This window comes from Heloderma suspectum, chromosome 4 (genome assembly GCF_057233095.1).
Source record: "Heloderma suspectum isolate Gila_16-S chromosome 4, 16-S_ref, whole genome shotgun sequence".
Lineage (NCBI taxonomy): Eukaryota > Metazoa > Chordata > Lepidosauria > Squamata > Helodermatidae > Heloderma > Heloderma suspectum.
Genome location: NC_139461.1, coordinates 59,535,877 through 59,562,164, shown reverse-complemented (window position 1 = coordinate 59,562,164; position 26,288 = coordinate 59,535,877). Strand labels below are relative to the sequence as shown.

At 44.2% G+C, this 26,288-nt stretch overlaps 1 protein-coding gene across 18 annotated transcripts in view; it reads left to right on the top strand.

Moving 5' to 3' along the window:
* Nucleotides 1-7,416: 7,416 nt before the first annotated feature.
* SGK3 (serum/glucocorticoid regulated kinase family member 3) overlaps nt 7,417-26,288 on the top strand; it is a 78,237-nt gene continuing 59,365 nt past the window's right edge. For 6 of the 18 annotated variants that reach the window (XM_084849371.1, XM_084849380.1, XM_084849386.1 and 3 more), the window contains exons 1-2: nt 7,417-7,503; nt 18,791-18,936. The gene's annotated coding sequence lies outside the window, so the exon portion shown is untranslated. Of the gene's footprint in view, nt 7,989-9,583; nt 9,751-18,790; nt 18,937-26,288 lie in introns of all 18 variants that reach the window. The other 12 variants (XM_084849375.1, XM_084849389.1, XM_084849376.1 and 9 more) reach the window with 10 other exon arrangements.

The window sequence follows — 26,288 nt, the reverse complement described above, 5'->3', positions numbered from 1 at the left end:
AAACCATAGCTTTGATTATATGAATCTTTGTCGGCAAGGTGATGTCTCTGCTTCTTACTATGCTGTCTAGGTTTGCCATAGCTTTCCTCCGAAGGAGCAAGTGTCTTTTAATTTCATGGCTACAGTCACCATCTTGGAGCCCAAGAAAATAAAATCTGTCACTGCTTCCATTTCTTCCCCTTCTATATGCCAGGAAGTGATGGGGCCAGATGCCATGATCTTCGTTTTTTAATGTTGAGTTTCAAACCAGCTTTTGCACTCTCCACTTTCACCCTCAACAGGAGGCTCTTTAGATCTTCTTCGCTTTCTGCCATTAGGGTGGTATCGTCTGCGTATCTGAGGTTGTTGATAATTCTCCCGGCAATCTTAATTCTGACCTGTGATTCATCCAACCTGGCATTTCTCATGATGTACTCTGCGTATAAGTTAATCATCACTTCCAAAATATACTCTGACAACACTCCTTTTACACAAGTGCTTTCCCAATAAGACCCAAAGTTTGCTCACTGCTACATAATGAAGAAGGGCAGTGGTAAGAAGAGTGGTGTGAATGTAGGAGATGCCTGTTGGATTTAAAGGAATTGTGCTAAGATTCTAATTAAAGGAATTAAACCTTTGTAGCTAAAGGAACTGTCAAAGACATTATAAAATTTCAATCCCCGTTTGATATCCATTTGCAACCAGACAGCATGCTGATGCAATGCACCTTGTGTTGTATTTGTTGTGAGCTTTGAAACATATGTGCACTATTTAAAAGTAAACAAGCATTTTAAAAGAATTCCCGTGTGTAACTTCCTGCTTTTGATATTAAACTACCTCAACGTTTAAAGTATCATTGAATGATTTCTATAGCGCTTTAAAAGTGCATTTTTGTCCTCATCTTGTGCATCCTCACCATTTTAGAGATGGGGTAGTATTCACCATGGTGGCAGGTATAATCATAGTGGTGGTATACAAACTGTGTCAGGTATTAGGTGTTCCCACATACATAAACTGAACAAACAAACAAGCAAACATTCTTCTTGGTGAAAGAACAATCACCCCACAAACCCTTCTACTTTGAAAGACTAGGATAAACCAGCAGTACACATAAGGCATAATATTCCCAGTTTGCAGACAGAAAACTAAGGCTTCAGCTGCTTTCACAGAGATATATCATTTATGTATTTCACATGTATGTGCAAGGACATCCCACTGACCTTCTGTGGCGAGTCTCTGGAGCAAGGTGAATTCACAGTGGTAGGCAGTGAGTGACATTCCTCCTGCAGGCAGTGGAGGATGAGTAACCCAATCCATGGCATGAACAGAGTTTTTTGGATCAGAACAACTGTCTACCTAGTCCAGCATCGTTTCCCATAGTGGCCAAACAGATGCCTCTAGGAAGCCCACAAACAAACAGGGCATGAAGGCAATAGCCCTCTTCTCCCACCAGATGGTATTCAGTGGCATATTGCCTCTGAATCTGGGGGCTGCATATAGGGGAGCTTGACAGTGGAAAGAGGGGACTAGTAATCAAGAGTAGCCAAAATTCAGTGTTATTAGTCTGCCAGAAGTGAGGCACCATTGTGAATAAAATGGTGGATCAGGGATGGGGTCGGAGCTAGAATGGGGCTGATAGAAAGCTGGGGCAGGAAAGAAGAAGGTGCTGAGGGGGGTGGGAGGGACACTTTGTTTCTGTCCAGAATAGGGATAGACCAAGGCTTTCCCTACCCAAACTGTACATTACTTTTAGTATGTAACATGCAGTGGTGTCTGTGCTTTGTTTTTCTACTCAAAATTTCTTAATCCAAATTGGGACCCAAGCTTTAACCCTTTGCTCTCCACTCTGGTCTGCTTGTGGCAGGGGCGGGGGCCATGCCTGCAGTTTGCATAGGAAAGGAAGGTCTCATTGAGGTTAACAATTTCTGGTTGTTTTTAAAAGTAGTTATTTTTATTGACTTTTTCCAGAGTCAACTTTTTCCAGATTCTTGGTTAAAATTGACACCTTCTATGCTTCCCCTTTATATCATATATTATGACCCATCTCTTCCTAAACATTCTTTATTTAGCCCATCAATCTTTTGGGAAAGACACATTTAGCTAAATACATATTTATGTGCTTAGAGCTAACTGTTTCATTACTAGATACTGTTGTACATACTCATTTATGTTAATCCATTGTTTTATTTTGTATTCATTCTACCTTTTTATCCTGTTATTGAAACAACAACCAGAAATAATGGGTTGTATTTAATGCTGGCTGTCCACCAGCAGAATAGAAACTGGTGGGGGAACAAATTTCCTCACCCTCCGCAGCCACCCATGCACCCTCGAATCTCCGGAGTAGAGCTTGGGAGTGCACAGGTGGCTGAAGGGCAGAGAAGAACAAGGGGAATTTCCATTGCAGTACCAGAAGTCCAGTGTGGTAGAACCCAAGCTCCAAGATGAGAATCTGTCTGAAAGTTTCTCTATGGCAAAAATTTATCTATGGCAAAAGTTTCTCTACTGGCAAGCAATCATACACATTCTTAAGACCACATCAATTCCCCCCAAATCAGAACCGTCATTCCCATATTTCCATTTCCATTTAAAATTGCTGTTTCCCACATCATGCTACCTAAGTTTGCTATTACCACTGGACAAATCTAATCATAGTTCCAAGCAACCTATGGGAACCAGCACAGAGATGAGCACTGGATCATTCTGGAATTCAATGTAACCTTTTCTGTCTCCTGCCCTCCAGCAGTAGTTGAGTAGTGTTCATTTCAAATGCAACATCCCCTATACTTCCACCCAGCGCTCATTGCAAGGGAGTCATTCATTGTTAACATGAAGTACACTGGGGGCAAACCATAAGAGAACATGGAATGGCTAAAACTCAACAGATCTCTGTGAGTGGCCATTAAGACAGAGAGAAAGAGTTAATGATAACAGAAAATTAGAATAGAATTAGAAGATTAAGACTGTAAATAATTTTACTTGGGAATAAGTCCCACTGAGTTAAATGGTGCTTACTTCTTTGTACGTTTGCTAGGGAATGTGTAGATATAAATTCAGCATATGGCTGGAGTCTACACAGCATTGACTATATTATGGTCTTGTTGTTGTTCAGTCGTTCAGTCGTGTCCGACTCTTCGTGACCCCATGGACCATAGCACACCAGGCCTTCCTGTCCTGCGCTCTCTCCCGGAGTGTGCTCAAGTCCGTATTCATTGCATCAGTGATGCTATCTAGCCATCTCATCCTCTGCCATCCCCTTCTCCTTTTGCCTTCAGTCTTTCCCAGCATCAGGGTCTTTTCCAGAGAGTTTTCTCTTCGCATTAGGTGGCCAAAATATTTCAGCTTCAGCTTTAGCATCTGTCCTTCCAATGAGCACTCAGGGTTGATTTCCTTTAGGATGGACTGATTTGACATCCTTGCAGTCCAGGGCACTCGTAAGAGTCTCCTCCAGCACCACAGTTCGAAAGCATCAATTCTTCGGCATTCAGCCTTCCTTATAGTCCAGCTCTCACAGCCATACGTTACTACTGGGAAAACCATAGCTTTGATTATACGGACCTTTGTCAACAAGGTGATGTCTCTGCTTCTTACTGTGCTGTCTAGGTTTGCCATAGCTTTCCTCCCAAGGAGCAAGCGTCTTTTAATTTCATGGCTACAGTCACCGTCTGCGGTGATCTTGGAGCCCAAGAAAATAAAATCTGTCACTGCTTCCCTTCTATATGCCAGGAAGTGATGGGGCCAGATGCCATGATCTTCGTTTTTTAATGTTGAGTTTCAAACCAGCTGTTGCACTCTCCTCTTTCACCCTCAACAAGAGGCTCTTTAAATCCTCTTCGCTTTCTGCCATTAGGGTGGTATCATCTGCGTATCTGAGGTTGTTGATAATTCTCCCGGCAATCTTAATTCCGACCTGTGATTCATCCAACTCGGCGTTTCTCATGATGTACTCTGCATATAAGTTAAATAAGCAGGGTGACAATATGCAGCCTTGTCGTACTCCTACCCCAATTTTGAACCAATCGGTTGTTCCATCTCTGGTTCTTACTGTTGCTTCTTGACCCTCGTACAGGTTTCTCAGGAGACAGGTAAGGTGGTCTGGTACTCCCATCTCTTGAAGAATTTGCCACAGTTTGTTGTGATCCACACAATCAAAGGCTTTAGCATAGTCAATGAAGCAGAAATAGACGTTTTTCTGGAATTCTCTGGCTTTCTCCATGATCCAGCGAACATTGGCGATTTGATGTCTAGTTCCTCTGCCTCTTCTAAACCCAGCTTGTGCTTCCGGTAGTTCTCAGTTCACATACTGCTGAAGCCTAGCTTGTAGGATTTTGCGCATAACCTTGCTGGCATGTGAAATGAGCACAATTGTACAGTAGTTTGAACACTCTTTGGCATTGCCCTTCTTTGGAATTGGAATGTAAACTGACCTTTTCCAGTCTTGTGGCCACTGTTGAGTGTTCCAAATTTGTTGGCATATTGAGTGCAGCACTTTAACAGCATCATCTTTGAGGATTTTAAATAGCTCAGCTGGAGTACTGTCATCTCCGCTAGCTTTGTTGTTAGTAATGCTTCCTAAGGCCCATTTGACTTCACTCTCTGGGATGTCTGGCTCAAGTTCAGTGACCGCACTATCATGGCTATCAGGGACATTCAGATCTTTCCTGTATAGTTCTTCTGTGTATTCTTTCCACCTCTTCTTAATCTCATCTGCTTCTGTTAGGTCCCTGCCTTCTTTGTCCTTTATCATGCCCGCCTTTGCACAAAACCTTCCCTTGAGATCTCCGATTTTCTTGAAAAGATCTCTAGTCTTTCCCATTCTGTTGTTTTCGATTTCTTTGCATTGTTCATTTAAGAAGGCCTTCTTGTCTCTCCTTGCTCTTCTCTGGGACTCTGCATTCAGTTGGATATATCTTCCCCTTCCTCCTTTGCTTTTCGCTTCCCTGCTTTCCTCAGCTACTTGTAAAGCCTCATCAGACAGCCACTTTGCTTTCTTGCATTTCTGTTTCTTTGGGATGGATTGAGTTGCTAGGTCCTGAACAATGTTACGGACCTCCGTCCATAGTTCCTCAGGCACTCTGTCTGTCAGGTCTAATCCCTGAAATCTATTCCTCACCTCCACTGTATATTCATAAGGGATAGGATTTAGGTCATACCTGAATGGTTTAGTGGTTTTCCCTATGTTCTTCAATTTAAGCTGAAATTTTGCAACAAGAAGCTCATGATCTGAGCCACAGTCAGCTCCAGGTCTTGTTTTTACTGACTGTATAGAGCTTCTCCATCTTTGGCTGCAAAGGACATAATCAATCTGATTTCGATATTGACCATCTGGTGATGTCCATGTGTAGAGTCGCCTCTTCTGCTGCTGGAAAAGAGTGTTTGCCATGATCAGCGTGTTCTCTTGGCAAAACTCTATTAGCCTTTGTCCTGCTTCATTTTGTACACCAAGGCCATGCTTGCCTGTTATCCCGGTGATTTCTTGACTTCCTACTTTAGCATTCCAATCCCCTATGATGAAGAGAACATCTTTTTTTGGTGTTAGTTCTAGAAGGTGTTGTAGGTCTTCATAGAACCGATCAACCTCAGCTTCTTCGGCCTCAGTGGTTGGGGCATAGACTTGAATTACTGTGATGTTGAATGGTTTGCCTTGGATTCGTACTGAGATCATTCTATCATTTTTGAGATTGTACCCCAGTACTGCTTTTCCCACCCTTTTGTTGACTGTGAGTGCTACTCCATTTCTTCTAAGGCATTCTTGCCCACAGTAGTAGATATGATGGTCACCTGAATTAAATTCGCCCATGCCTGTCCATTTTAGTTTGCTGATTCCCAAGATGTCGATGTTCAATCTTGCCATCTCATGTTTGACCACCTCCAGCTTACCTTGATTCATTGATCTGACATTCCAGGTTCCTAAACAATATTGTTCTTTACAGCATCGGATTTTCTTTTCACCGCCAGACACATCCACAGCTGAGCATCCTTTCAGCTTTGGCCCAGCCGCTTCACTCTTTCTGGCGCTACTTGGAAATACCCTCTGCTCTTCCCCAGGAGTATATTGGACACCTTCCAACCTGAGGGGCTCATCTTCCGGCATCGTATCTTTTAGCCTTGTGATACGTTCCATGGGGTTTTCTTGGCAAGAATACTGGAGTGGGTTGCCATTTCCTCCTCCAGTGGACCACATTTTGTCAGAACTCTTCTGCCATGACCTGTCCGTCTTGGGTGGCCTTGCATGGCATAGCTTATGGCTTCACTGAGTTACACAAGGCCCTTCGCCACAACAAGGCAGTGATCCATGAAGGGGATTATGGTCTTACTAATGCCCAGTTTAAGTCCATGGGACTACTCTGGAGTTTTTCTCAGTGGGTTGTACCCAAAGTTACTATAACTTAAGTCCCATTAATTTCACTTGGTCTACTGTAAGTAGGACTAACATTGGATACAACTATCTCCTGGGATAATGCCTACAAATTCTCTTCGATTGAGTTCACTTCAAATTCAATTTCACTCCAATTTGTTTACATGTTCAAGGGGTAAATTGGAGGTCAAAGTGAGCTGAATAAGAATCAGCAAGTCTTCCATGATCTGGGCTCTTGATCTTACCCCCTTTCAGGCAGCCAGTTGCAAAAGAAGCCATTGCAGTGTGATGGTTAGAGTCTGTGGAGGCTGGTGGCTCAATGTCAGTGGGGTGGTGAGTCTGCCCTGGGTTTCAGCCAGATCTCTAAAGGAGGTAAAGAAGCACCTTGGGTAGCTGCCTTAGAGTTCTGACAAGTTCTGACTGAAACCCGGAGCGGATTTACTACCCCACTGACATTGGAGCCACCAGCCTCCACTGGTTAGAGTTGCTTGCACCACCAGGGTTCAGATCCCCACTCAGCCACGAGCTCATGGGGTGACTCTGGGCCAGTCATTATCACTCAGCCTAACAGTGGCCTCTCTCCCAGAGTTGTGGCTGGGGCAGGGGGCAATTCGCTGTTCCGCCCACTCCATTGCCCGAGGTGGGGGATTCACCCGGCCTCATGAGAGGGCTGGCCCTGCTCTTATGATTGCCACCCTTTATTCCTGACCGAAGCTCTGTGCCTTTAACAGCCAGCCACATTTCCCCTGGGGTGGAGATGCAGCGATAAGCTGCGCCAACAGGTGATGCACCTGTTGGATTTCAGCCGGTCGGGCAGTCGGTGGAGGCATCGAGCCTCTGGCTGGAAAACAAGCGAAGACGAAGTGACCAGCGCTCTCCGAGCTCTCTCTGAACCGCAGATAGGCTTTTTCGCTTCCGCCCCCGCCGTGCTCTGGCCGAGGCAGGGCGAGCAGAGGTCTGCAGCGGCCGCGGTCGCCCGCCAGGCGGCGAGACGCCCCGCCGATCTGTGTCACATGTGACATGAACCTCAGGCTCGAGCTCGTCCTCGGATGACCCCGCCAGGCTCGTGCATCCCTCCTGCGCGTCTAATGGGAGGAAAAGCCGCATGGCGCCTCGCGTCGCTGTTGCAGCAGAAGTAGCCGCCGCCGGACCCGGTGCAAGCGGAGGTGGGTGTCTGGGGTAACGTTTGCCGGGCGCTTGATTGCGCCCGTGATGGCGGCGGCGGCGAGCGAGCCGCGCTGGGCGGGAGAGCGGCTGCTCGAGCTCAGCCCCGGCGGGTGGAGAAGGAAAGCTCCACCCTGCGCAGGCAGGCAGGCAGGCACAGGACGGTTGCGAGCGGTCGCTCCCGCAACGAACTAACGGAGCACCTTGCTAGCGGCGTGGGGGGAAGAAGGGGGCGGGAGAGGGTCCGCTCCGCGCGGGTTAGGAGCTCCTAATGCTGGCTGCAGACGGGGGCGAGGCTCCTCGCTGGCTGGGCGCCTCCGCCTGCTCTCAGATCTCGGGCTGACACGTCAGTACGGAAACGACCCCAGGCGGCAAAACGTCCAGCGAAGGCTCGAGCGAAGGGAGAGCGAGAGAAGGGTCCAGTGGCGCAACCTCTAAGGTGCCACAAGACGCTTTGTGTTGCATGGGTTTAGGAGCCCTCCGCGGGGTAAGTAAGCGCGAGTCGGGCTGGGGAAAGAGAAACAGAGCTTCGGCTATTGGGCGGTACAGAAATGTAATAAATGAATACATGAAAATAATTTTGGAAACAGCCACTGGTTCGGTTGAAAGATCTATGCCTTGCAACACAAATTGTTTCGCCCAGTAACCAAGAGGAGCGCAGTAGTTGGTGGCTGAAGGGCAGGATGCCTCTGGAGGTTTTAGGCTGCATTCCTATCCCACTTACCTGCGAGGTAGCCCCACGGAACTCAGTGAGACTGACTTCTGAGCACAGCATGGACAGGATCGAGCTCTTAGAAGAAGCCACTGGTACAGGGGAGTTAAATATGGACATGGCTATGTTTTTAATTTTATGCTGTACTTGGAGATTAACTGTTCATCCTTTTCCTCTCCAGGAAATCCATTTTGACTAAGGCAAGATTCCCACAGGACTTAATTTCTGCCAGCAGGGATCACCAGGACTCAGCTGGTCCCTGGGGTATCTGGCTTCTAAGAGAGAGTGAACTCTAAGCAAGTGCTGAGTATCTTTCTCTTGCAGCTGTATAACTCTCTCAATAGTTAGTGAGTCTTTCCTCAGGCTATTTTACTCTTTACTGTTCCACAAGCCCATTCCTTATATATTAAGGGCTCTAACTACTGAGTTTCTATTATTATTATTATCATCATCATCATCATCATCTCAGTTAGTGATTTGCTCTTATATGGTGTTCTTTCTTCCTGCCTGTATTTTCAGCTTTATTTCAAAATAAAATGTTCATGCAAACAGAAAATAAAAGTAGCCCATTACCTGTGGTAGCAGCCATGATTTCCAGGTGGCAAAAGCTTTGGCATCTGTCATTTTAAGAATTAACTACTATTTAGTCATAGCTGTTGAAGCATTATCATGGAGACACTTTGTGGTATAAACATTTAATTATTCTTTGTAGTCTTTGTGCAGTCAAGGAGTATACAGCAGGGATGGGAAGCCCCTGGCACCAGAAGAATACTATATACAATATAGGAAAGTGCTCTCAGATTACGTGCTAAAGAGTTAAATGATTGCTGAAGTAAAATCTTTAGGCTTTCTCTGCTGGCTCTGTTGTCTTGTGTGTTCTAAGAAAGAAATTGATGTACAGGATGGGGAAGGAGGAGATAATCCTAGAGGAAGCCCACTTTCCATTTGAGTGTAAATATAAGATTACACTTGATGAACTTTAATCTTGAATTTCCTGACAGTTTCGTTCAGCTGATAGGCTTATCTCAACCTGTCCACGTAAACCTACTGTATAATCAGAAGCTACTCATTTTTCCATATGTCTTTGTGAAAAGTTTGTAATAGCAACTGAACTTCCTGAAAAAGGGGTGGTGATGATGCATAAAAGCTGAATAAAAGGGAAATAACCAAACAAAGTAAAACAGCAGCTATTTAGAGAGAATTTTCTTCCAAGATTATTTAAAGGACTTGTAAAGCAGAATATATAGGTGTCTCCATCCTGATTGTATTGAGTCCAGCTTCTGCTTGGTAGAAATTATATGTTGGTGGATGCTTGTTTGGTCATTTTCAGGAGAGATTGTACTTAAATATTTCCTACTACTTGTTATCAGGTTCTATTTGACATAACCCTGACCCTCGGGTATCATTCAGCGGCAAAATGCTTGCATGGTTGCTGAGCTGCATTTGTGTTAATGCTGAAGACACAGAATGCAATCTACCAGGGCCACTTTCTGTGCACATCAGTTGAAATGAATAGACATAAAGAAGCAACAAAAAGGTAATTCAGTATTTAATACCGCCCTTCAGTACAAGGATTTCCTGGACGGTTAACTATGCTAATGACAATAAAACAATAAAATAAAAACCAGATGGACACAGATCAGTTAATAAGTATCCATACCCACAAACTTCCTATTCTGCCTACAGATTAAAAACATTCACTTACTTCCAGCCTCTAGAAAACGAAACAGAGTAGTTTGAATGATAACCGTTTGAACTTCTGACACTTCTCCCCTCCCACTCCAGTTAATGTAACCAGATTGGAAAAGTTATTCTTATTAAAGCAGCTGAAAGGGACTGTGTAAAATATTTGTGAGTGGGGTGTTCTGAAAAATATGAAGGGTCTGCTCCTAAGGCTTATTTATTGAGGGAGCAATCCTGTGGCCGCTAGACAGTGGCTAGACGGCCATAGGATGTCATTTTCCAGGAACCGACCTCAGAGCCTGCACTCCAAGGTTGGTTCCCGGAGAACCAACCTCCCCCCACTTCCTCACTGCCTCAGAGCGGCCGAAAAGGGGTGTGGGGGAGGTCGTTCCGGGGTGGGTAGAGCGTAACTGCCTGTACAACGCATCCTACGTGTCATACAGCAGCCTCCTTCCACGCTGCGTCCTCCCACGGCTAGACAGCCGCAGTCAGCTGTCTAGCCGAAAAAGCAGGGCAGGAGAAGCACAGAGAGAACGATCCCCTCCGTGCTTCTCCTGCCCTGCTTTGGATAGGCGGTCGCCTCCGAGTTTGGAGGCAGCCTCCTATCTAGATAGGATTGCACCTTAAGTCAACATGTAAGTCCTCAGGATGATGTGTCCCAACTTCTGCATCAGCGTAACATCAAAAACTATACAATAAGCAAAGGAAACCATTTTGATCCATAAGAAAAATGTGAAAATCCACAGTCAGGTAAAACCTTTATTGAGACCAGCTGAAATGGTGCAAAATAGTAATCAAGCTTTTGAGTTCTCCATAACTCTTCACCAGGCTGCATGTTAAACAAACCTAGAGGGAGGGGATAAAAGCTGGCTTGACGTAGCCACAAAGTCTGTATTGAGTCACCATCTTAATATGGAGTGTCGGAAGAGATTACAGATTTACAGCACAAACCTATGTATGTCTATTCAAAGGAAAGTCCTATTATGTTCAATGGAGCTTACTCCCAGGTACACTTTTTATAGGTTTGCAGCCCAAATTGGATTAGGCTCTGCTAAGTGTTATGTAAGTTTCAGGTTACATCGAGGATTGATGGGACAAAACAAAACATGTTCAGTGGCTGATCCCCCATTTTTTAAAAATATAAAATCCAGCAGCCTAAGTGAAACACCGGTTCCTTGTTAGGCAGAGAACAGAAGACAAACATGACAGTTTTTATATTGGCAGAACTGGAGATTAATTTTAGATGGTGTACTAAGTGAAAAAGTAACTAGAAACCAAATTGGATAGCATTACCTAGTAGTTGGATGGAATGTAACTTCTGAAAAGTAAAAACATATTGTTCTGGTGTGTCGGAGATGTTGCAATGGGCTTGAACATGGGATATTTTTGGTACCATGCTTTCCGTCACTGCCACCACTGCAACAATCCCACTATGTTAAATCTGCTTAGCTCATAATTCTGGGCTTCTTCATACAATATTTGTCATCTGTTCATTCTCTCTCTGTCTCTCTCTCTCTCTCTCTGTCTCTCAGTCAAGCACACATACACCAAATATTCTAGCAGGCCAGCCCTGTGTAGACTTAGGGGTGCTAGGTCCAAATGGCCTTGGGTGCAATTAACCCTGGTAGGACTGTGGAATGAAGATTCCCCCATTAGATTATTGTTTACCTCTAGTGAATTATTTCTAGCCAATTCTTGGAGAGTGAGGCAATCTTTCAGCTCTCTAAGAGTAAACATAGCATTTACCTCTTGATAACATCTTCCAAGGGACATAATGTAACATAGTTGGTGATTTTCTGGGAAGTGTTAAATATGGTTTTTATTAAGAAAAATCAAAAAAATGAAATGGGGAGGTGTTGAAAACATGAAGCTGAATAAAACTAGTGGCACAATTGCAGTGTCTCAGTACTCAGCATTGTCAGATTTTGAAGGTATCAAGTCAAAACTGAGATATGGTTTTGGCCTCTTTCTTATGAGAGATGGCTACGAAGTTCCCAACCCAATTAGAATGAAGCTGGCTTTAAACTTAGGGTAAGGACTCTTAAGGTGCAATCCTAAGTAGATAGGCAGATGCCTCTGACCTCGGAGGCAACTGCCTATCCAAAGCAAGGCAGGAGAGGCACGGCGGGATCGTTCCCTCCGCACCTCTCCTGCCTTGCTCTTTTTCTCTAGACAGATGTTTTTGGCTGTCTAGCGGTGGGGGGCCAACCAGGAGAGGAAGCTGCCGTATGACACATAGCTCCCTGCCCTGGAATGCCCCCTGCCCCGCCCCTTTTTATTTATTTATTTATTTATTATTAAATTTATTAATCGCCCATCTGGCTGGTCACCCAGCCACTCTGGGCGATGTACAACATACAATAAAAACAGTTTAAAACAATAAAATTCTACAATAAAAACATTTTCTAAAATACCCTAACCCACCCCAAATGCCTGCCTGAACAACAACGTTTTTAATGCACGACGGAAGCTCATTAAAGAGGGGGCATGACGGAGTTCCCTAGGGAGGGAGTTCCACAGACTGGGGGCCACCACAGAAAAGTTGCTCCGCGCTCGTCTTCTGAATGTGGAGGACAGGGCTTCTCTGCGCTGCCTCTAAGGCAGCGCGGACATGGGGGGAGATCAGATTTCTGGGAACCGACCTTGGAACACAGGCTCCGAGGTCAGTTCCAGGAAAAGAGCATATTCTATGGCCCTCTAGACAGTGTCTAGTGGCCATAGGATTGCTTCCTCCAGCTGAAAACTCTTTAGCCACTCCTAGTATATAAAAATCCATATTCTGTCATTGAATGCTTTGTGGCCATTTGGACCTGCTCTGGTACCCAGCATCTCTTCATGCTTGATTAATATTCCAATACTAAGGCTCTCCATTGTTGTTGGTGATTTGAGCTAATGTCTGGCTATATAATAAAATATACACTGTAAAATTCTGTATACTTTCAAGGTGGGGTGGTAGGAAAATGCAGTATCAAAGAGTGTGTGTGGGCACTGGAAAGCTAAGTACTAAGCTGGGTATTACTACTACTACTTATCCTTAATATTAACGTTAAATATGTTAAGTGCTTTGCAGTTGTTCTTGTCATAACAACAGTGTTTGGTAGGTTACTTCTATTCCCATTTTGTAGCTGGGGAATTAAGGTGGATAGAGAGTAATTTACCCAAGACCTCTCGGTGACTGGGTTTGCACGATAAGCCGTACTGGGATGTGAGCTAAGTTAGCGTGGCTTGCTGTGACATCTGAACCCAGTGTGGGTTATTCAGCATGGGTTATTTTCCATCAACAAGCCACCTTGAGAACTCATGGCTTGTACTAGGGTTGATGAGGATGGCTTCTTCTCTTTGGGGTGGCTTGTCATGATATCCAAACCTGGCACTGTAGCTTGAGCCAAGCAGCTACAGAGCCGCTTGGCAAGAGCGGCAAAAAAGCCCATGCCACTTTTCATGATCTAGCCAGTGATCCTCTCTCCCTCACCAGTGACTGCCCCTCCACTGATGCCCAAATGGCAGTTTAGAGGGACTGTTACATCTGTCACCTTTTTTCCCCTTTTTCCCCTGGTCCTTCTCAATTGTGCACAAAGTAGCCTATATGCAGTCTCACCCTGTCAATTTCCTTGTATGTTACCTACTCCACATTGGTGTTCCCATTGATAGCTGAAACATACAAAGAAATTGACTAGGAAAGACTACACATATCAGATAGCCACAAGTGCGCTCTTGTGCACTTGAGATAGACCGGGAAAAAATAATACTTAAAAATGCACCCCCATTTGGGCAATTCTGAGGCACTGGGGGGAAAAAGGTGATGACCAAATAACTGCTCCAAAAAGGGGTAGTGATCAGAGTGGGGAGGGGGCAGGGATTGAAGAGACAGGACAGGCTGTGCCACAAAGGACACTGGGATACATGCAGGGAACAGGGTGGAGGACTGAGGGGTAAACAAGCCACACCGAGCTGCCGCTCACCTGATTGTCGGGAGTGATGTGGTTTGGCGAGCAACAGCCAACTCACGGTGACCTATCCTGGCTTAGCGTTACGTGTGAACCGGCCCCATGAGTTCATGATAAAGGTGAATCTTGGTCCTGGACCTGTACTTAGGTTTCTATTCACTGGACTGCAGTGGTTCTGCATACTCACCAGGGAATAAGCCCCATTGAATACAGTGGAATTTACATCTGAGTAGACATGCACAGGATTGAGAGCTGACACCTCTTGTAGGAGAGGGAGAAATGATGTTGGGATCAATTCTGACTACATGGAAGAATTCCCTGGGGGCTGTGGTTTCTGACAATCTTGCTCAATCTATTATACAACTGCCCAGATGTAATTGCAACATTTTTCTGTTTTCAAAAAGTTGTGACATTATTGGGAAGTGAAACAGAGTTGACAACTCAGAAGTGTCAGACTGTTTGAGAAAAAGACCCTTAAGAGGTCCAAGTAAAAAATTGTTGCACTGCTAGGGGAAACTGCAGATTATTTTTATTATATGCAGTCAGGGTGGCTCTTTAGCTTTAGTTGTAACATGGGGAGCCAGCTTAAGCCATCTTCTTTCCCCAAGTGGTTGTACCATGCAAGGATATTGGGACATACCTCTTATATTGCAATGCCACAGGGCATGGTTGGGCACAAAGGTTGTATATGAATAATGCACACAGTTGAAATTGCATCCCAGCAGCCTATGCAGCTTTGCAAGGAATCTAGGTGCCCATTGTACCCATAAAAATATTGCTGCTTTGTAATTGCTTGAGTTGTTTGTATGTTCAGGCCAGCCCTGGCATCATGCTCAATATAACCCCACTGGGGTTTTGGGGGGGCTTTTGCAAACAACATGGCTGACATTTGTTGCCAAAGGAGAAGTGGACTGTGGCAGAATTGCCCTTTGGTGTACTTATGCTACGAGACTGACTTTCAAAAGACTAAAGGCGCAACCTTATCCTGATAGTCAGTGGCCTCCGATTTCTCCTGTCTAGGTGGGGAGCTTTGGTGTGGGAGGGGGGAGGGTGCACAGCGCATAGGAAGTTGCGTAAAGCAGCTTCCATGGTCTCCTCCCCTCCCTGCCCCTGGGACCGCCTGTTTCCCTGTCTCCATGCTCCTTTTCTGAGTGCGGAGATGGGGAAGAGCAGTGGCGGCTACAAGGGAGAGGGAGTGTGATTTCTGGGCACTGAGGTCAGAGCCCTGGTTCCAACATTGAAGCCCTGGTTCCGACCTTGGATCTCAGAAACTGAAATATCCTATGTCCTCCAGATGCTGTCTTGGGGACATAGGACTATGCCCTAAAATACTTGTTTAGTTTTTAAATGTATGGCTCTGTGATTCATCAGCCCGCTGTTCTGAATCTTGCTTTGGGTTTTACCAAATGCTGCTTTGGGTGTCAATTTTTTTTAAAAAATGGAGGCAATAAAGTTTTCTCTTGGTGTTCTATTAAAACAGGTTAAAAGGGGGGGGGGGAGGTTGTCATAAGAGGCACTGAACTTAAAAACAACAACAACAACACTTGACTCTTTGAGCTGAACTATACTGATCTGAACTGTAGTCCACTTCATGTTAACTAGAGTATCAGTTTCACCTATTTCTCATATACTGTAAAAATCAATTTCCATTCAGTAGAGTTACTCCTCTTTTATTTGCTTAAGAACAGCTGAATAACTTGGCCTGCTTAAAATTTGCTATTAGAGTCTGTGAATAATGTTGGGTATATGGTTCTGAGTTGGAACGAGCAAGTGGTGCAGAAAGGTACAGTCCCCAAGTGACCAATGATGGGGAAAGACCTGCTTTGTTCTGAAGAGAGGAACATATTAGTAAGGATTATTTTTTCACCTGAAGTTATAGAGGCCACCTAGTAATTCTAGGTAAAGGACCCTATTGCTCAGTTCACTGACTTCAGGTAACCATTTCTACCCAGTACAATATTAGAATCTCTAATCCCTTCCCCACCAGGTATTTTGATTAAGGCTGTTTATTTATTAGATTTATTTACTGCTTACCATATTTTAAAATATCTCTAAGCAGTTTACAAGAAAATTAAATACATTACACTGCATTATAATATACATTAAAATCATAATAATTGCTAAAACATTTATAGAAAGCATTAATAAAAACATTAAAACCAGTACAACATTATAATTACAAACAAACTGGGCAGCACACTCACTCAGGGTAGGCCTTGGTATAGCAATGGGTCTTTAATTGGCACCTAAAGCAGGCTTGAGTTGTTGCCTCCCAAATACTAGGGGGGAGGTCATTCCATAAATTGGGTGCCACCATAGAGAAGGCCTTCTTCCTGGTTGCTGCGAGATGGGAAGTCTGCAGGGCCTGGTACCATCAGCAAGACCTCCTCCAATGATCTTAATGATCACACTGGTCTGTATTGGGGAAGGCAATCTTCCAGATAACCTGGTCCCAAGCTGTTCAGGGCATTATATGCCAACACCAAGACCTTGTACTTGGCTCAGTAGCTAATAGGTAGCCAGTGCAGTTGCTTCCACACCAGTGTAATATGTGCACAGCCAGGCATTCCACTCAGCATCCTGGCTGCTATATATACATACACACACACACACGCCGTCAAAACTGGGTGTTAAGCTGAGGACAATGCATATTGCTAAGTGGGCTTGGAGCAGACAGGGATACTCATGAACTCTGTCTAATCATTTAATGTTGTGGTTTTGCTGTAAAAGTGATTTTGTTAGGAAGGCAAAGAAGAATAGCTGGTGCTTGAGGTAAAACCTCTTTCTTTGGATCCTTTTCATTCTCTTTTTCAAGTATTGGCATGTTAGCTGCTTGGCCTTATGTACTGTTTATTGGGCGGTTACCAAAACAGGTCAGAGATTGTGTCAAACAGCTTTGAGAGGTGAGCTTTTTTCTCATTTTAGCAACCCCTTATCCAATTGACATATGTGGTAGCATTAATTGGGTTTGGATTAGTCCTACCTTAGACTGGATATCCAGTGCTACCGTGCTGGAAACCCAAGTCTGTTCGTGAGGGGAAAATATCACTCTGATCCTTACAATTGATGAAATGGGTGCTGTGGGATGGAGGGGGTGGGGAAGTCCAGTTCCGTCAGTGCAGTTGATCCAGCATAAATCTGGTGTCAGCTCATTAATTTTAAACAAGATGGGTAGTATCCAATTGTTACCCAGAGCTAGCGCTAATGACATTGTGCTTCTATAAATCAACACTTTTGCAACGTAATTAGCTAAGGCAACGGGGAAAACCCAGTGATTTGCCCCTGAAATTCAGCAAATTTGGCAAGTGCTAGCACAGAGGTGCAGAAACTCTGGCCCATAGGCCTAATCCAGTCTGTGCAGGCTCTTGCGGGCAGGGCTTTGGCTCCAAGTCCTGCCCCCTGGAAGAATCCCTTCAGAGGGCACCCCCTCACTGCTATCTCCAACTTTGCCCGCCCTGGGGAAAGCAGTCACAACGTCATTAGCGCTGAGGCCCAGCTGGACACACTCTGGGAGAGAGCGGAGGACAGGAAGGCCTGGCGTGCTATGGTCCATGGGGTCACAAAGAGTCGGACACGACTTAACGACTGAACAACAACAAAATAATCAATGGGCTTTCAGTTTTGTTAGGTTCACTGGGCTTTTGAGGTGGATGCTGTACTGAAGGAAAGGGCAGGCCTATAATGGCTGCTTGAGGAAGAGGAGGAACCTGATAAGCATAGCTGCTCCCACTTCCTGCCTCAGTTGTCAATAGAATGGCATCCCATTCGTACTCGTCATTCTGTAAAGATATATCTTCCATAATTCTACTACAGTAGAGGACCCTGATGTTTGGCTGAGGCCCCGGGTTAATGATTAATGCAGCCCCAACCCAAATGGCTACCCGCTAGGCAGATCCACAGCCAAAATGGGCTGTATGAATATATACATGCTGGAGAGGATAGTAGTGAAATGGATAATGAGCTGGAATGTAGAATCTCTGAGGAAAGATTGGAGGAATTTCTGGTTTGGAGCCACATCTGAATTGTTAAATCCACCTAGAAAAACAAGAAGCGCCCTTCTGAGAAGAGCTGTAATGGGATAGAAATGTTCTAAATATACTATTTTGGCAGCTGAGCATAGAAAGGAGATAATAGGCTTTCCGTAGAGGAGGAAAACATGGCCTTTAATACTTCAAACAACTAATTTTCTAGTAATTAGAACTTTGGGCTTTTGTGGCAATACAAAACAACTCCTATGGGAAATTGGAAATGTTTGAGAAATAGCCTGTATAAACGTGGGATATTATGGATTCTGCAAAGGCAGGAAAATGGCCTAGGTAACCCTTTAGTTCTTTTCTTTGCTGAAATTCTGCCTTTTCCTCAGTATATTTAGTAAACCAAAGGGGGATAGCTTCCACAAAATGAATACTAGTGTATATTCCCTTGAATGATGGTGTGTAGTTAATCCTTTTGTTAATTAAAAAAAATACCTTAAACATTAGCTGTTATCTCTCTGGGATTTCAGATAAGACATACTCTGGAAGTAGATAAAATGCTAAAAATAAGTCTAGGAATTTGGATCAGTTGCAAAACTACTCTACAGCTAAACATGGATGGAGATGAGGAGACACGTGCACACGCACAGGTATCCCTTCCCACACCTAGGCCAGCTCAGTAAGCAAGTGCTCATGAATGGCACATGCATCAGTGATGTTCCTGTTGCACAGTATGATAGCACAGGCATCTTTCAGTTTTCATCCATAAGACTACACTGCAGCCCACATAGAGATCGGAAGCTTTTGTCCCCATGTCAGAGGTTTCCAGGAATTATGGCGTAGGGTGTTCAGTGGGTAGGAGCCTGCTGGGGAAGAGAAACAGGCTGGACCATAGAAGAATGTAGACAAGTATGATATATGCCAAAGCGGGTAGTAACTCCTTTCCAACCCCTTGTGTTTGTTTATGCTCCAGAAGCTTAAGATGGATCACACCCTTTCCTTGGTTGGCTGCACAACACAGATGTAGGATCATCCTTTCTACAGATGAAGGGGCATGCAAGCAGTTAAATGCCAATGAAGGTGTGATAGATTCTCAGATCTGGTTGCAAATGAATTGTGGTAAGTTTGAGTTTATAAAAGAGTGAGTACTGAAAATAAACAGGCTTTTCAACTTTACATCGTGACATGAATTTCTGTAATTATAAAATCTTCCTGTTTCTTGAAGGTTACTGCTCTTCTGCTTTTAACTGATGGTTTTGATATGTATTATTGTGTTTAAAATTATATATCATCTTGGGAGGTCTTAGGGCTGAAAGGCGATTCAGAAATATTTTTAATAAATACTGTACCAGCACATTCGGTTTTAAAAAAGGGGCCTGTTGTAGATTATATGCTCTGTGTGAAGTACTTTTTCACACAGCATATAGTCAAACTATGGAATTCACTACCACAAGATGTAGTGATGGCCACTAGTTTGTATGGCTTCAAAAGTGGGTTAGACAAATTCCTGGAGGAAAAGGTTGTCAATGATGGCTATGTGTTACCTCCACTTTCAGAGGCAGTATGCCTATATACACCAGTTGCTGGGGAACATGGGCGAGAGGGTGCTGCTGCACTCATGTCCTGCTCATGGATTCCTGGTCAACAGCTGGTTGGCCAATGTGTGAACAGAATGCTGGACTAGATGGACCCTTGGTCTCATCCAGCACGGCTTTTCTTATCTTCTTATCTTCTTATCTCTAAATATCTAACTACTTCCATTTTTCCAGGGGATCTGGAGAATTAAGATACGCACGCACACACAGTAAATAATTTGCCCAAAGGACATGTACACTGACAATTGAGAACTGAATTTGATTAACCTATGATGCTACTTCTGATTATATATAACTTTATTTTAAAATTGTTGCTCCTCATTCTTCTTTCTCATTTGAATGCTGAGAGGAATTCTATGTGGAAGAGGGCTCCTGATATGTCTTATTACAGGGGTGGGGAACATCTTTCAGCCTGGGGGTTGAATTCAGTTTTGGAGAAGCTCTTCGGGGCCAAAAATACAAAAATACCAGCATGTTGTAGCTTGAAGCTCTCACTATGAGTAACTAAGCCTTAGGGAAGTTCTTTATTAACATTTATATACTCCCTTATCTGCTAAAAAGTGATCAAAGCAGTGTACAACAATTTAAAACAATAAATCTCAGCAACAATAAAAACATTAAAACCGGTGAGAACATTAAAACTGCATATTTTGAAAAGCCACATCGAAAAAAACCGAGTCTTCACACCCTTTCTAAAGGCCAAGAGAATGGGGGCCGATCATAGTTCTTGAGGAAGTGCATTCCATAGTTTGAGGCTGTTATGTATTCGGGGCAGGTGCTATGGGTTAGTATTGTTTCGACCTCGGCAGCTCCTGTAGAGTTGGGAGTAGCAGCAGTGGGTGGAGCTTCTGCTAAGTTCTGCAGTTTTTTGTGTGAAATAAAGGACAGTTGTGTTTGAGGCCTGCTGAGTCTTACAGTCATTCCCTCTGCCTATACAACAGGGGCAACACAGGAGAAAGCCCTTTCACATGTGCCAACAAACAGGCCTCAGCAGGTAATGATGCCCTCTAAAGGGCTCCTCCTGGAGGTCTTAATACTTTGGCTGGTTCATAGTGAGACAGGCGGTCCCTTAGCCAAGTCTTAAGCCATTTAGGGCTTAATATCAACAACTTGAATTGAGCCCGGAAAGCAGCTGGCAACCAGTGCAGGTCTTTCAGGACAGGTGTAATATGATCCCAATAATGTGCACTGGTTAGCAGCCTAGCTGCCTCATTTTGCACCAGTTGAAGCTTCCAGACTTCAACTTTGTACACTTTGGGGGTAGCCCTGTGTACATTGCAGTAGTTGATGTAACCAAGTCAACATGATGACTTGGTTACATGATGTAACCAAGGCATGAATAACTTTTACCAAGTTAGACCGATTCAGGAAGGATTGCAGCTGGTGCACGAAAGTCATTTCAACCTTTTAGAATGGGGAAAAAATTGCACAAAACCAGGGAAACTACCAAACAATTGGCAGTTAGGGGAAATGGGTGGGGCCAAGGGGAAGGTGCATGGCCATCTGGGGGACACTGAAGGGCTTGTTTTGGACCCCCGGAGGGCCAGATTTGGCCCCTAGGCCTGAGGTTCCTCACCCCTGTCTTTCTACCTCCGTCTACAATTCACTTTGTGAAGAATTGTAATTTTAGTCAGTGGGGATGGCTCTTAAGTAAGCAGGCTTTAGTTGTGAATATAAGGGCATAAATATTCAGTAACACACAGTGGAATTAAGAAAGCATTAGCACCACTGTTGAGAAGAAGGCAATAGCATATCAGCATTTTTCTGCAATACACCAAACTGAGAAGAAAATATTTTAATCTGCGATGATACCCTGCACAATCACTTGAACGGGGTGTGTGTGTGTGTGTGTGTGTGTAGGAAAAAAAACCTGTCTCAATTTTTTTTTAAGGGTTGTTGGTAAATTGCATGCTAGATGAGTAGAATTCCTCATACAGTTATTTACTTGCCAAACACTGATGTATTTGAAAACAAAGACTTTCTTCAGAGCAAAGTTTAGGCTGGCATGGCTATGAATCCCAGAATTATTCTACATTTGGATGAAAACAGTGGCACACTTGTACTCCTAGAGTGCTGGAAAGCTGCTCATCCCTGAATTGAACTCTGCTAAGCAACTCTTTTTTCTAATCTAGCTTGCAAATCTACTGTTCTCCTGGTAGATACTGAGAATCAGAGAGCTTCAGCTATTGGGCAGTATAGAAATAAATAAATAAATAAATAAATAAATAAATAAATAAATAAATCAAACCTGGAAATATAAAACATATATTGTATGTAAAAAAAAAAACCCTAAAGGCATAATAGGAATTGTTAGTCTGTTGGAGCAATGTAAGTTGGTCCACCACAGGCAACAATGTTCATACAGAGCTCGTGCTGCAAGGTTTGCAGCTAGTATTTAAACTGACTTTCCTCAACTAGGGCTTGATGGATGTGTTGGACTGCAACTCCCAGCATCCCCCAACCAGCCATTTTGCCTCAGGCAGGATTCATTTCCAGCTTGTAGAACACCATTTCCCGGTTCCTAGTCTAACAGCACAATCCTATGCATGCCTGCTCAGAAGTAGGTCCCATTGAGTTTAAAGGGGGTTACTCCCAGGAAAGTGGCTATAGGACTGCAGCCTAAATTGACAAAATAATTAAGCTGTGCTTGTAGTCAACTGACATACAGCATTCAGATGATGAGTAGATTTCCCAGTACAGAATTATATTATGGGCATTGATGGCATTGTGTTACAGTGGTTCCAGTCTTCCCTGCGGGGTCAATTAAAGAGAATAACATTGGGTGACCGTTCCTCAGCCCCATGGCAATTGAGCCATGGGGTTCCGCATGGTACTATCCTGTCCCCAATGTTGTTTAACATCTATATGAAGCCGCTGGGAGCAGTCATTAGGGGATTTCGAGCCAAGTGCCATCAGTATGTTGACGACACACAGCTCTATCTCCCTCTGACATCTGAATCAGATGAGGCTGGATCAGATGAGGCTGGATCAGTGCCTGGACACAGTAATGGGCTGGATGAAGGCCAATAAACTGAAGCTGAATCCTGGCAAGATGGAAGCCCTGTGCATGAGTGGTTCCCGGGTCTAGAGATAAGCTCATTGCCTGTTCTGGATGGGGTTGCACTCCCTCTGAAAGATCAGGTTTGTAGTCTGGGAGTATTTCTAGATCCATCACTGCTGCTGATGCCTTTTACCAGTTTTGGCTGGTTTGCCTGCTATGGCCTCTCCTGGACAGGGATAGCTTGGCCACAGTGGCACAGAGGCACTAGTAACCTCCAGATTGGATTACTGTGATGCACTCTGTGTGGGGCCACCCTTCAGGCTGCTCTGGAAGCTGGAGTAAGTGCAGAATGCAGCAACTCAGCTGTTATTGGGAGCTGCCCCATATCAGCATGCAACTCCTTTGCTGAGGGAACTGCACTGGCTGCCTATCTGCTACCTGGCCAGGTGTAAGGTTTTGGTACTAGTGTACAAAGCCATAAATAACTTGGGACCAGAATACATGGTCCCTTCTCCCTTACCAACCTGCCTAGTCACTGAGGTCATCAGAGGGCATGCTTCTGGTGGTTCCACTGGACCTATGGCCCAACTGGAATCCACCCGGAGAACATTCAGCGTTGTAGCTCCCTTCTTATGGAACTCCCTGCCTCAGGAAGTTGCCAACACTACACTGTTTTTCGGTACCTCCTGAAAACAACTCTTTTCCAGGAAGCCTTCCTTGGTTGACCAGCCTCAGTTGTATTGGCACTCTTTTTTTTAAAGAATAATTTTAATGTTATGTTTCATTCTTTTGTTCATTTTATCTCTTGTTGTTCACCACTCTGGAATCTGTTTAGATGTGGAGCAATATACAAATATTATAAATAAATAAAAATATTTATCCCATTTTGCCATTTTTAAATCTTATTTATGATTTCTGAAGTTAATTTGGTAATCTTGTATTTGAGGTTCCTGTAACAGAGAACAACCCTGTTGGCCATTTACATAGATCAAAACTAGCTGGCATGGGACAGCCACATATATTTAATTCACATTTTTGCCCTATTCATGTGTTAAGGAGAGTCGTATCTATGCATTCCTTTTTGTATATATTGAAAAAATTGGACTCACCATCACTCCTGCTATCTACATGAACAGGACAGGCACACAAATAAATACACATGCCTATCCCATCACATCTACTTTGGTCCTAAATCAGTATTACTGATTCTGGAGTGGTCTTGAAGTGAATTGCCTCCAGTTCTTAATCTATATGTACTTTCTGATTACTTAAAAATTAGAGATAATAGTTTTGCTACACCAGCCTTATACATTAGGAACAGTATGGATCTGAAGACGTTTTCCCCCTTGTGTTATTGTGGCAAGAGTTGAAAATAGAAAAGAGGTAGGAGGAGTGCATTAGTGGTTGTGTTGCTAGATTCTAAGTTCTTGGGGGGGTGTTTATGTAGTGGTCACTCATTAGCATGAGGGAGGTCTGTTGATTACTGATTGGATTACTGACTTCAATAACTGGCAGTTATTGAAGTACAGCTTGACTTCATATAGGTTTAAGGTCCCATTTGTTGTATGTTGGAGTGAGGTTTCTTTAACACCGTCTTCTGAATCTGATGGCATTTCTTGGCACATGCACCTTTCTGAGATGCTTGTAGAATTTCAGTGGTTTCCCTGCAGTGCAGGCATAAATTACAAGCACCCTCACATTGCACATATAAGTAGCAAAGGGATATTTGGAATGGGCTTGGCAAAGGGAGAAAAGAGGTATCTCTAGTTACTAGTGTGATGGGAAATACTCATCTGGATTACCGCAGTGTGTTATATAATGCCTTTGAAAATGGTCTGGAAACTTCAGTTGGTCCAAAATAGGGCAGTGAATTTCTTAATGGGGACTGGCCAATGCGCTCATGTTATGCCAGTACTTTTCTATCTGCACTGGCTGCCAGTCCATGTCCGGGCCCAATTCAAAGTGCTGGTTGTTGTTGTTCAGTCGTTCAGTCGTGTCCGACTCTTCGTGACCCCATGGACCATAGCACGCCAGGCCTTCCTGTCCTGCGCTCTCTCCCGGAGCGTGCTCAAGTTCATATTCATTGCATCCGTGATGCTATCTAGCCATCTCATCCTCTGCCGTCCCCTTCTCCTTTTGCCTTCAGTCTTTCCCAGCATCAGGGTCTTTTCCAGGGAGTTTTCTCTTCGCATTAGGTGGCCAAAATATTGGAGCTTCACCTTCATTATCTGTCCTTCCAATGAGCAGTCAGGGTTGATTTCCTTTAGGATGGACTGATTTGACCTCCTTGCAGTCCAGGGGACTCGTAGGAGTCTTCTCCAGCACCACAGTTCGAAAGCATCAATTCTTCGGCGCTCAGCCTTCCTTATAGTCCAGCTCTCACATCCATACATTACTACTGGGAAAACCATAGCTTTGATTAGACGGACCTTTGTTGGCAAGGTGATGTCTCTGCTTCTTACTATGCTGTCTAGGTTTGCCATAGCTTTCCGCCCAAGGAGCAAGCGTCTTTTAATTTCATGGCTACAGTCACTGTCTGCGGTGATCTTGGAGCCCAAGAAAGTAAAATCTGTCACTGCTTCCATTTCTTCCCCTTCTATATGCCAGGAAGTGATGGGGCCAGATGCCATGACCTTAGTTTTTTTAATGTTGAGTTTCAAACCAGCTTTTGCACTCTCCTCTTTCACCCTCAACAAGAGGCTCTTGAGATCCTCTTCGCTTTCTGCCATTAGGGTGGTATCGTCTGCATATCGGAGGTTGTTGATAATTCTCCCAGCAATCTTAATTCCGACCTCTGATTCATCCAACCCGGCATTTCTCATGATGTACTCTGCATATAAGTTAAATAAGCAGGGTGACAATATGCAGCCTTGTCGTACTCCTTTCCCAATTTTGAACCACTCGGTTGTTCCATGTCTGGTTCTTACTGTTGCTTCTTGACCCTCGTACAGGTTTCTCAGGAGACAGGTAAGGTGGTCTGGTACTCCCATCACTTTAAGAATTTGCCACAGTTTGTTGTGATCCACACAATCAAAGGCTTTAGCGTAGTCAATGAAGCAGAAATAGACGTTTTTCTGGAATTCTCTGGCTTTCTCCATGATGCAGCGAATGTTGGCGATTTGATCTCTAGTTCCTTTGCCTCTTCGAAACCCAGCTTGTACTTCCGGTAGTTCTCGGTTCGCATACTGCTGAAGCCTAGCTTGTAGGATTTTGAGCATCACCTTGCTGGCATGTGAAATGAGCGCAATGGTGCGGTAGTTTGAACACTCTTTGGCGTTGCCCTTCTTTGGAATTGGAATGTAAACTGACCTTTTCCAGTCTTGTGGCCACTGTTGAGTGTTCCAGATTTGTTGGCATATTGAATGCAGCACTTTAACAGCATCATCTTTTAGGATTTTAAATAGCTCGGCTGGAATACTGTCATCTCCGCTAGCTTTATTGTTACTAATGCTTCCTAAGGCCCACTTGACTTCACTCTCTAGGATGTCTGGCTCAAGTTCAGTGACCGCACTATCATGGCTATCAGGGACATTCAGATCTTTCCTGTATAGTTCTTCTGTGTATTCTTGCCACCTCTTCTTAATCTCATCTGCTTCTGTTAGGTCCCTGCCTTCTTTGTCCTTTATCATGCCCATCTTTGCCCAAAACGTTCCCTTGAGATCTCCGATTTTCTTGAAGAGATCTCTAGTCTTTCCCATTCTGTTGTTTCCCTCCATTTCTTTGCATTGTTCACTTAAGAAGGCCTTCTTGTCTCTCCTTGCTATTCTCTGGAACTCTGCATTCAGTTGGGTATATCTTCCCCTTTCTCCCTTGCTTTTCGCTTCCCTTCTTTCGTGAGCTACTTGTAAAGCCTCATCAGACAGCCACTTGGCTTT